The 10,275-nt window shown below is 39.4% G+C and overlaps 1 pseudogene; it reads right to left on the bottom strand.

Annotated features, from left to right (window-relative positions):
- Positions 1-1,794: 1,794 nt before the first annotated feature.
- LOC114105538 (cyclin-dependent kinase inhibitor 1B pseudogene) lies at positions 1,795-3,484 on the bottom strand (annotated as a pseudogene).
- Positions 3,485-10,275: the final 6,791 nt, after the last annotated feature.

A 10,275-nucleotide genomic window follows, 5' to 3' on the forward strand; every position in this document is an offset into this window, starting at 1 on the left:
TCTAAGACAGAGGGTGGGGGAAGCTATCTGATCCCATAACTTAATTCTTAATATGAACATGTAATTGTCCTTCTAGAATTCCATGGAATATCCTCTTATATAGGTGGCTATGAAAAAAAAAAATGGCTCTGTAGTTTAGAGGAGATGCTAGGTGCCCTGGAGAGGAGATGTCCTGGAGCAAGTCCATGGCATACCACTTGGGGGTGCTGTGCACCAGAAGAGACTCAGATTATGGAACATCTTCCCATAGCCAGTGTGATCCTTTACTTTGGATATCGTGCATTTTGCTTCTTAACTTTTTCTCATTTTCTATATTATTTCTCCTATTTCTCTCACTTTCTCTGACTACACTGTCATATCTTGGGGTAAGACTGTCTTCTTTGCCTGAGAGGGTTCCAGTGTAATTATTAACAGCTCTGCCTTTCTATCCTCACATAAAATTTTGTGACCACTATATATTCTGATTCTCCTTCTTCCAAGTACACTGAGATATTTCTTAACTAAAAGTCTTACATGTAAAATTAACAAATATTTTATATCATCTATTAATATGACTGATCTTTGTCTTCTTCTGTTACCTATTATTATGTTTGGTGACATTAATAAACATCCTGGACTCACGAGTTCCTGGGCATCATCATTACTATGGGTAAAAATGCAATTTCCAGTAGCTCCTTAAAAGAGTATCTCACTCAGGAAGCAGCTGAATTTCAAACCACCCTCCACTACTAGTACAAGACAGAGTAATAATTAATTTGAGTCTTGCTTTGTAAAACCTGGTTTGTGGGTATGTTTGTGGGGAGTGCATTTTTCATGTTTTGTCTTTGTCTTTTTTAAATTTTTTTGAGTTGTTGATGGACCTTTATTTAATTTACTTATATGTGGTTCTGAGAATCAAACCCAATGTTTCACACACACTAGGCAAGTGCTCTACCACTGAGCTACTACCTCACTCCCTTTCCTGTTTTTTTCTTAACATCTAGACCTTCATGTGTCTCCCCTCCTTTTGGAAATCTCCTGGGATGCTCCTTTGTTCCCTGCAATTTCCAAGCAGGTGGCTGTCAGTCTTCCTGAGGTCCAGCCACAGTCTTCAGAGGAATTTTAATCACACTACACAGCAATAGTATTTTAAGACAGACCTTTGAACAGAAAGGACCAGCCTATGAGAAGTTCCTGTAATTACATTTTGCATAAGTGATAAGGACTATGTATGGATCTCAGCCTTCCCAAAGCACTCCCTGCACAGTTCCCAATGCTCTGTCTCCAATTTCATGTCATATTGTATCAAACTGAAAGCACTTTTATTTTATTTTATTTTATTATTTTTAGCTATGGAAGTTTTCTTTATTGATTGCTTGATGTGTAACAATAATTGGCATCTTTTTCACACATTACAAAAAATTATACTTGGCTCAGTATGCAATCTTTTAAGCATAGCCATATTATTTAACAAAAGAAGGGGAAAACCTATTCTACCCAATACAGCATTTACAAATGCACAAAACATGCCACTTTGGCTTGTATATTGTCTAGATTTTAAAAAAAAATCTCTTTTTAACATAAATAAGTTAGTATAATTTTTCAGTGTCTTTACAGAGTTATGTACACAGGTACACTTCAAATGGTTTTGTTTCATACACTTACACAGGCAATGAAGAAATACTGTTTAAAGATGTAGTATCCATTTCCATTATTCCACAAGTGTGCTTTTCTTTACATGTGCTTTCCTTTAAAAACACTATTTTCCTTTGGGCAAATTAACAATTAGAGAAGATTAAAAATTATTTCATTTTTTTGTGTGTGTGTCTGTGAAGCTACTTATCAATCTTTAAAAATACCTTGGGATTTCAAATTGTTTTTACTGTGTCTACACAGCTCAAAGAGAAAAGAAAACTAAGACATTTTCTCAACAAATTTGGTAAATGTAGATGGTCAGTTTTGGGCATTCAGAAATCTCCATCACATGCCCCAGATTTTTGTTCAAAATTACTTGAAGTGATTACCAAACTGCTGAATAATTAACTGGTATATTCTAATTTTAAGGGAAACTGAGGGGGGGGGGGGCAGGGTTAGAGACACTGAGAAAAACAGTTGCTGTTTTTTTGTTTTTAAAGACATTTGCTAGTACATAACGGAATCATAAGAACTCCCAAATAAGAATAAGCTTCATGTAAAAATAAATAGCAATTATTTGTAGCCAGTTTTCAAATTTTGATTTTAAAAATGAAATATCAGTGTCACTGAAAGGGACATTACATCTTTAAAAAAAAAAAAACAACAGTTGAAGCCCTTCCCCAAAATTGCTTCGGTTATGCAAGTCAAATATTTTTCTCCTTGCTATAAACAGAAGCAAGTTCTTCACCCCCACCCAGGCCAATTCCTCATCCCCACCCTGCCCTCCCTTCCCCAATGTTTATGTGCTACATAAAAGGTAAAAACTATATACACAGGTAGTACAATGAAGCAAATAAGGAAAAACCTAATTGCACGATGCTACATCCAACGCTTTTAGAGGCAGGTCATTTAAGAGTGCCTAAAATTTTAGTGTTATTGTGTTGTTGCTTTTCAGTGCTTATACAGGATGTCTGTTCCATGGAGTCAGCGATATGTATTTAAATTTTTTTTCTTGTATATCTTCCTTGCTTCATCTAGCAATGACGTATCTGATAAACAAGGAAACACATTCTTAATTCGAGCTGGAGCTGTTTACGTTTGACGTCTTCGGAGGCCCGGCTTCTTGGGAATCTGCTCCACAGAACCAGCACTTGGGGATCCGTCTGAAACATTTTCTTCTGTTCTGTTGGCTCTTTTGTTTTGAGAAGAAGAATCATCTGTTGCGGGTCGCTTCCTCATCCCTGCGCACTGCTCCGCTAACCCCGTCTGGCTGTCTGACGGGTCAGTCTTTGGGTCTACCAAGTGCGTGTCCTCTGAGTTTGCCTGGGACCCAATTAAAGGCACCGCCTGGCGGTTCCCGCTGACATCCTGGCTCTCCTGCGCCGGCACCTTGCAAGCGCCTCTGGGGGGCCGCGGGGGTCTGTAGTAGAACTCGGGCAAGCTGCCCTTCTCCACCTCTTGCCACTCGTATTTGCCCTCCAGGGGCTTATGGTTTTGAAAATCGAAATTCCACTTGCGCTGGCTTGCCTCTTCCATATCTCTGCAGTGCTTCTCCAAGTCCCGGGTTAACTCTCCGTGATTCACGGGACCGAAGAGGTTTCTGCAGGCGGAGGGCTTAGGGTGCTCGGCCTGTCTGGCGTCCATCCGCTCCAGGCTCGGGCTCCCGTTAGACACTCGCACGTTTGACATTTTCCTCCCGGTCGGGTCTTGACCGCCTAGCTCCCTCTCTCAAAAAACAAAACCGAACACAACAAAACACCCCGACGCAGTCCGGACTCCTCTAATAAGCCCTGCGACTGCCCTCAGAGCCAAGAGAAACAAGCCCCAACGAGTAACTGCCCGAGCCTCAGGAGCGCGCAGGTCTGGGGGAGTGAGTGCGGGGACGCCCGGGACAGACAGCCTAAAGTCTCCGCCGATCAAGTGTATGGGCGAGCGGGAGGGCGGGGAAGGGAGGGGAGGAGGAAGGAGGAGGTGGCAAAGCCAGTCCAAGTCCAGGCTGGTGCAATCCCGCGGTCCCGCGAACCCAGCCACTCTCCAAACCTTGCCGCGGTCGGAGTCGCGGAGCCGTGAGAAAGTGGGGAGAAGGGAGGGGGAGAAAAACACCCCGAAAAGACGAGCCCCCTTTTTTAGTTGCCCAATATGGCGGTGGTCCACTTTTATTTACTATATATAAATTTCTTAGTACTGATGTGTTTTTGCATTCTTGCAAGTTCTTAATATTGCTGCAATTACTATATTAAAATATATTGTCACATCATACTTTAATATATGGAAGAAATCTTAACATGCACTTTCTGTTTATGCATTTATAGTTCTGAATGAAATGGTTTGCATTTTCCTTTCATGCTATTTTTTCATATCTTAATATTAAAGTTAATGAACTTTTATAAAGATATAGAAAGATGATTCTGGGGCGGGAGGGGAGTGGATCCAAGATGGAGGGGAGTGGATCCAAGAGGGAGGCAGAATTCTGTGTTACTCTGTGACCTGGGTCTCAACTAGTGGGAATACTGCTTTTCTGAGAGTGATAGAGGACCCCTCGGCAGCTGCTCCCTCACAAAAGTCGTGGGCCGCCATGCCCACGCAGGGCCCCAGGCCTCAGCTTTAGGAAAGGACTCCCAACTACTCATCCACGCAGGTCTCGCAGGTGCCTTAAGGGACCACTGGCATCAGCACTGGTGCAGAATTTCCAGATGCTGCTCCCACGCAGGGTTCTCAGCGGCTACCCATACTCAGAAACCCCGGCCACCACTCTCATGTGAACCTCCATCTACCATCATCTCCATCTTGGGACTTGGCAGCCACTGCCAGAGTCCCCTACTCACAGTAGCTTGCCTGCACCTGGGTCATCTCAGGCTCTGAGACAGCTGAGAGCCGCAACACTGCATGCTACAGAGCTCATCTCTGAACGCATGGCACAAGGCCATCGCCCAGCTCCCCCCACCTGACCCAACACCCCATTGCTGAAAGCAGCTGCCTCCATCTTGGGTCACATCTATCATCATCTTTAGTTGGGGCAAAGACCAGTTTGGAGCACCAGATAGCCAGGTACCCATAGTTTTCTAATTCCCCCTAATCCCCAGCAGCTGCTAACTCAGCAGAATGACTGCTCAAATCAAAACAGCCCTCTGGGACAGGTGTGCAACCACCAGAGTGCAACACACAAGACGCGCGGAGAGCAAGGTTCCTGATTAGGAAGGAGAAAAGGAGACAGTGAGGGAGACACACTTTACAGACTAATGTAGAGGCCAGGAACTGTGAGGTCTACAGGCAAGATGAGGAGATAAGATCAGGTGCCCACATTACAGGAGCAGACCCCAAAGGAGATCCTTGAGGTGCAGTCTCCCATCAGGACCAGGGGTGCCATACCACACTTCCAAGTGCCCTGCACCCAAGACCAACCCTCACACCCTGGTAAGCCCCACCATCCTGAGGGCGGAGATACCAACTAAGAGCAGACAACCCCACCTATAGGAGAAGAAGAGAAGCAGAAAGACACTGATTTCCAACCAAAACAATTCATGTTTCTTCCTTCAAGATTTTTTTTCTTTCTTCTCCCTCTTTATTCTCCCACTCTCCCATCGCCAATATATGTAAAACCAAGTGCTTTGCATAAATTAGGATATTGAGGACTGAGATGACTGAATAGTAATTATAGCTGCATTGTATATTCTTTTTTCTCTGTTTTCTTTTTTATCTCCAATTTTTACTATTTAAACATTTTTATTTTTCTTAATATATATGTGTGTTTGTTTTATGTACTCTACTGTCTTCCCTCTTACTTATCTACCCAAAATTACTACCTCTCTATTCTCCTGCTACTAACTTTCTTCTTTAGGTTTCTCTTTTGCACTTCCTAAGATATAATGACGCTATGTCCTCATCTCATACCTCCGCAGCATACCTTCCTACACCTCATTCCCGGTTCTTTGTCCACCATCAGAAACTGCAGACCCTTTTACAAACCTACTGATTGTATTGTAGATAATAATTGAATTCACCATTTCTGTACATTGTGACCAAACTGTAAACATCTTAATAGCAACTGTTTGTTTTTAGATAGTATATTGTTTATATTGGGATCTATTAACATTGTCCTTCCCCTCAAAGGAGAGGTATTGGAATCCTACAGGGGCTCTATAAGTCTATAGGGTAAAATGATAATGCCTTGGATCCACAGAGCTAGAAAGGAAGACACACAAGCAACATGAAAAAACAAAGGAAGAAAGTGCCCCAAACAAATCAAGATATCACATTATTAGAATCCATGGCCAGCACAGCAGATAAAATGATTAAAGGATGACATAAGAGAGCAAATACAGGCAGCAAAAGATCATTTTGACAAAGAGATACATAAGCAAATACAGGAAGCAAAAGATTACTTCAATAGGGATCTAGAGGTCCTAAAGAAAAACCAAACAGAAATCCTTGAAATGAAAGAAACAATAAACCAAATTGAAAGCATCACCAATAGGTTAGACCACTTGGAATACAGGACCTTGGACAATGAAGACAAAATATATAATCTTGAAAAGAATATAGATCACACAGTGAAAATGGTAAGAAACCATAAGCAATCAGAACATTCAAGAAATGTGGGATAGCATAAAAAGACCAAATTTTTTTTTTGAGAGAGAGAGAGAGAGAATTTTTCAATATTTATTTTTCAGGTTTTTTTTTGGCGGACACAACATCTTTGTTTGTATGTGGTGCTGAGGATCAAACCCGGGCCACACGCATGCCAGGCGAGCGCGCTACCGTTTGAGCCCCATCCCCAGCCCTAAAAGACCAAATTTAAGACTTATTGGGATAGAAGAAAGCATAGAGTTCCAAACCAAAGGAATGAACAATCTCTTCAATGAAATAATATCAGAAAATTTTCCAAACATGAAGAACAAATGGAAAACCAAATTCAAGAGGCTTACAGTTCACCAAATGTACAAAATCACAACAGATCCACACCAAAGCACATAATAATGAAAATGCCTAGCCTACAGCATAAGGAGAGAATTTTAAAAGCCACGAGAGAAGATTACATATAGGGGAAAACAAATTAGATTCTGTGCAGATTTTCAACCCAGACCCTGAAATCTAGAAGATCCTGGAACAATATATATCAAGCTCTGAAAGAAAATGGATGCCAGGGCTGGGATGTGGCTCAAGCGGTAGCGTGCTCGCCTGGCATGCGTGCGGCAGGGTTCGATCCTCAGCACCACATACAAACAAAGATGTTGTGTCTGCCAAAATTTAAAAAAATAAATATTAAAAAATTTTCTCTCTCTCTCTCTCTCAAAAAAAAAAGAAAGAAAAGAAAAGAAATGGATGCCAACCAAGAATCTTGTATCCAGCAAAATTAAGCTTTAGATTTGATGATGAAATAAAAGCCTTCCATGATAAACAAAAGTTAAAATAATTTACAGTTTAAAAAACCTACACTGTAGAACATCTCAGCATAATATTCCATGAAGAGGAAATGAAAATCAACAGAGGGAGGTATTATACTAAAGAAAAAAAAACTAATCAAAGGAGAAATCAAGTCAAGTTAAATAACAAAAATGGATGGGAATACAAATCATGTCTCAATAATAACTCTGAATGTTAATGGCCTAAACTCACAAATTAAAAGACATAGACTTGCTGATTGGATAAAAAAAAAAAAACAATATGCTGCCTCCAAGAGACTCGTCTCATAGGAAAAGACATCCACAGACTGAAGGTGAAAGGTTAGGGAAAATCATACCATTCACATGGACTGCAGAAGCAAGAAAGGGTTTCCATTCTTGTGTCAGATAAAGTAGAATTTAAGATAAAGTTAATCAAAAGGGATAAAGAAGGACATTTTATACTGCTTAAGGGAACCATTCATCAAAAGACAGAACAATTATAAATATATAAGCCCCAAACAATGGAGCATCTATATTCATCAAACAAACTCTTCTCAAGTTCAAGAGTCAAATTGACCACAACACAATAATGCTGGGTGACTTTAACATGGTTCTTTCACTACTGGATAGATCTTCCAAACAAAACTGAACCAAGAAACCATAGAACTCAATACAATCAACAACTTAGACTTAACTGACATAAATAGAATATTTTATTCTTCAACAAGTGAATACACTTTCTTCTCAGCAGCACATGAAACCTTCTCTAAAGTAGACCATATATTAAGCCACAAAGCAACTCTTAACAAATACAAAAAAGTAGATATATTACCCTGCATTCTACCAGATCACAATGGAATGAAATTAGAGATCGAAGTTAAATTAAAAATAAAAACTACTACAATACCTGGAGACTAAATAATATTCTACCGAATGAACAATGGGGTTGCAAAAGACGTCAAGGAGGTGATTAAAAAATTCTTAGAGGTAAATGAGAACAAAAGCTCTGGGACACTATGAAGCAGTACTAAGAGGAAACTTCATTGCATGGAGTTTATTCATTAAAAGAATAAAAAGTTAACAAAAAATGACCTAACATTACATCTCAAAGCCCTAGAAAAAGAAGAACAAATCAACAATTAAAAACAGTACAAGAGAGGAAATAAAAATCAGAGATGAAATTAAAACAATTGGGAAAATTGACAAAACAAAAAGTTGGCTCTTCAAAAAAATAAATAAAATTGACAAACCCTTAGCCATGCTAACAAGGAAAGATAAAACTCAAATTACTAGTATACATGATGAAAAAGCAAATATCAAAACAGACACTACAGAAATACAGAAGATAACCAGAAATTATTTTGAAACTTGCACTACAATAAAATAGAGACTACTGAAGATATCGACAAATTTCTAGATTTATATGATTCACACAAATTGAATCAGGATGATATACACAATTTATATAGATTAATTTCAAGCAAGGAAATAAAAGAAGGCATCAGAAGCCTACCAACCAGGAAAAGCTCAAGACCAGATGGATACACGGCTGAGTTCTACAAGACCTATAAAGAACTAATGTCCATACTCTTCAAATTATTTCATTAAACAGAAAAAAAAAATGGAGCACTTCCAAACTCATTCTATAAGGCTAATGTCACCCTGATTCCAAAACCAGGCAAAGACACATCAGAGAAATACAACTTCAGACCAATATCACTAATGAACATAGATGCAAAAGTTCTCAATAAAATTCTGGCAAATCAAATAAAAAAAATATCAAAAATATAGTGCACCACAATCAAGTGGGGTTCATGCTAGGAAGGCAAGGTTAGTTCAACATATGGAAATCAATAAATGTAATTCATTGCCACCCCGACCTGCATGGGCAGCTGAACTTAAGGTCGCTTGTGTGAATTTCCAGGGACATCAAATAAAACACAGACACCCTTTACCTTTGAGCAAGCTTCAGGAGGGCTCCTCCGCTCTCGGCCTCAGGCTCCCCAAAAGGAAGAGCAAGAGAAAGTCACGGGAGTCTGGAGAGAGCAAGCAAGCACATTCAGAAGTGGGCTTTTATTGGGGAAACTCTTGTTCTTTAGAAAGTTCTATCCAAAAAAGGCCAGAAGGGGCAGGGTTACAAGGGATAGATGAGTGTAATTCAACCTCAGGCTGACACCTACACCTGAAGACACGCCTTATACTTCCAGAGCTGGGAAAACGCCCACGTCACCACAAAATGTAGTAATTGGTCACAGCTTCTTGCTTCAGGACTGGAAGGCGTGGGTCATTCAGAGTGGCTCCTCACAATTCATCACATCAATAGATTCTTTTTTATTTTATTTTTTATTTCTTTTAGTTGCAGATGGACACAATATCTTACTTTATTTATTAATTTTTATGTGGTGTGGGGATTAAACCCAGTGCCTCATGTGTGCAAGGCAAGCCCTCTACCACTGAGCCACAACCCCAGCCCACATCAATAGACTTAAAGATAAGAATCATATGATCATCTCAATATATGCAGAAAAAGCATTCAACAAAATACAGCACCCACACATGTTCAAAACACTAGAAAAACTAGGGATAACAGGAACATATATCAACATCATAAAAGCTATCTATGCTAAGCCCCAGGCCAACATCATTCTAAATGGAGAAAAATAGAAAGCATTCCCTCTAAAAACTGGAACAAGACTGGGATGCCCTCTTCCACCACTTCTATTCAACATAGTTCTTGAAATAGTGGCCAGAGCAATTAGAAAAACTAAAGAAATTAAAGGGATATAGATAGGAAAAGAAGAACTCAAATTAGCACTATTTGCTGATGATTTGATTCTATACCTAGAAGACCCAAAAAAATTCACCCGAAAACTTCTAGAACTAGTAAATGAATTCAGCAAAGTAGCAGGATACAAAATCAAAATCCATAAATCAAAGGCATTTCTGTATATTAGTGACAAATCCTCTAAAAGGGAAATGAGGAAAACTTCCCCTATCTACAATAACCTCAAAAAAAAAAAATAAAATAAAATACTTGAGAATCAACCTAACAAGAGATGTAAAAGACCTCTATGATGAGAAGTACAGAATTCTATAAGTCAGCCTCCTTATATCAGAAAAAACATTTGGCATTTGTTTGTTTTTTTTGTTTGTTTTTGTTTTGGGGGAGGGAATTGGCTAATTTAGCATTATCTTCTCCAATGTCATCCATTCACCTGCAAATGCCATGATTTTCTTCTATTTTATTGCTGAATAGAATTCCATTGTGTATATATGT

Source organism: Marmota flaviventris, chromosome 14 (genome assembly GCF_047511675.1).
Source record: "Marmota flaviventris isolate mMarFla1 chromosome 14, mMarFla1.hap1, whole genome shotgun sequence".
NCBI lineage: Eukaryota > Metazoa > Chordata > Mammalia > Rodentia > Sciuridae > Marmota > Marmota flaviventris.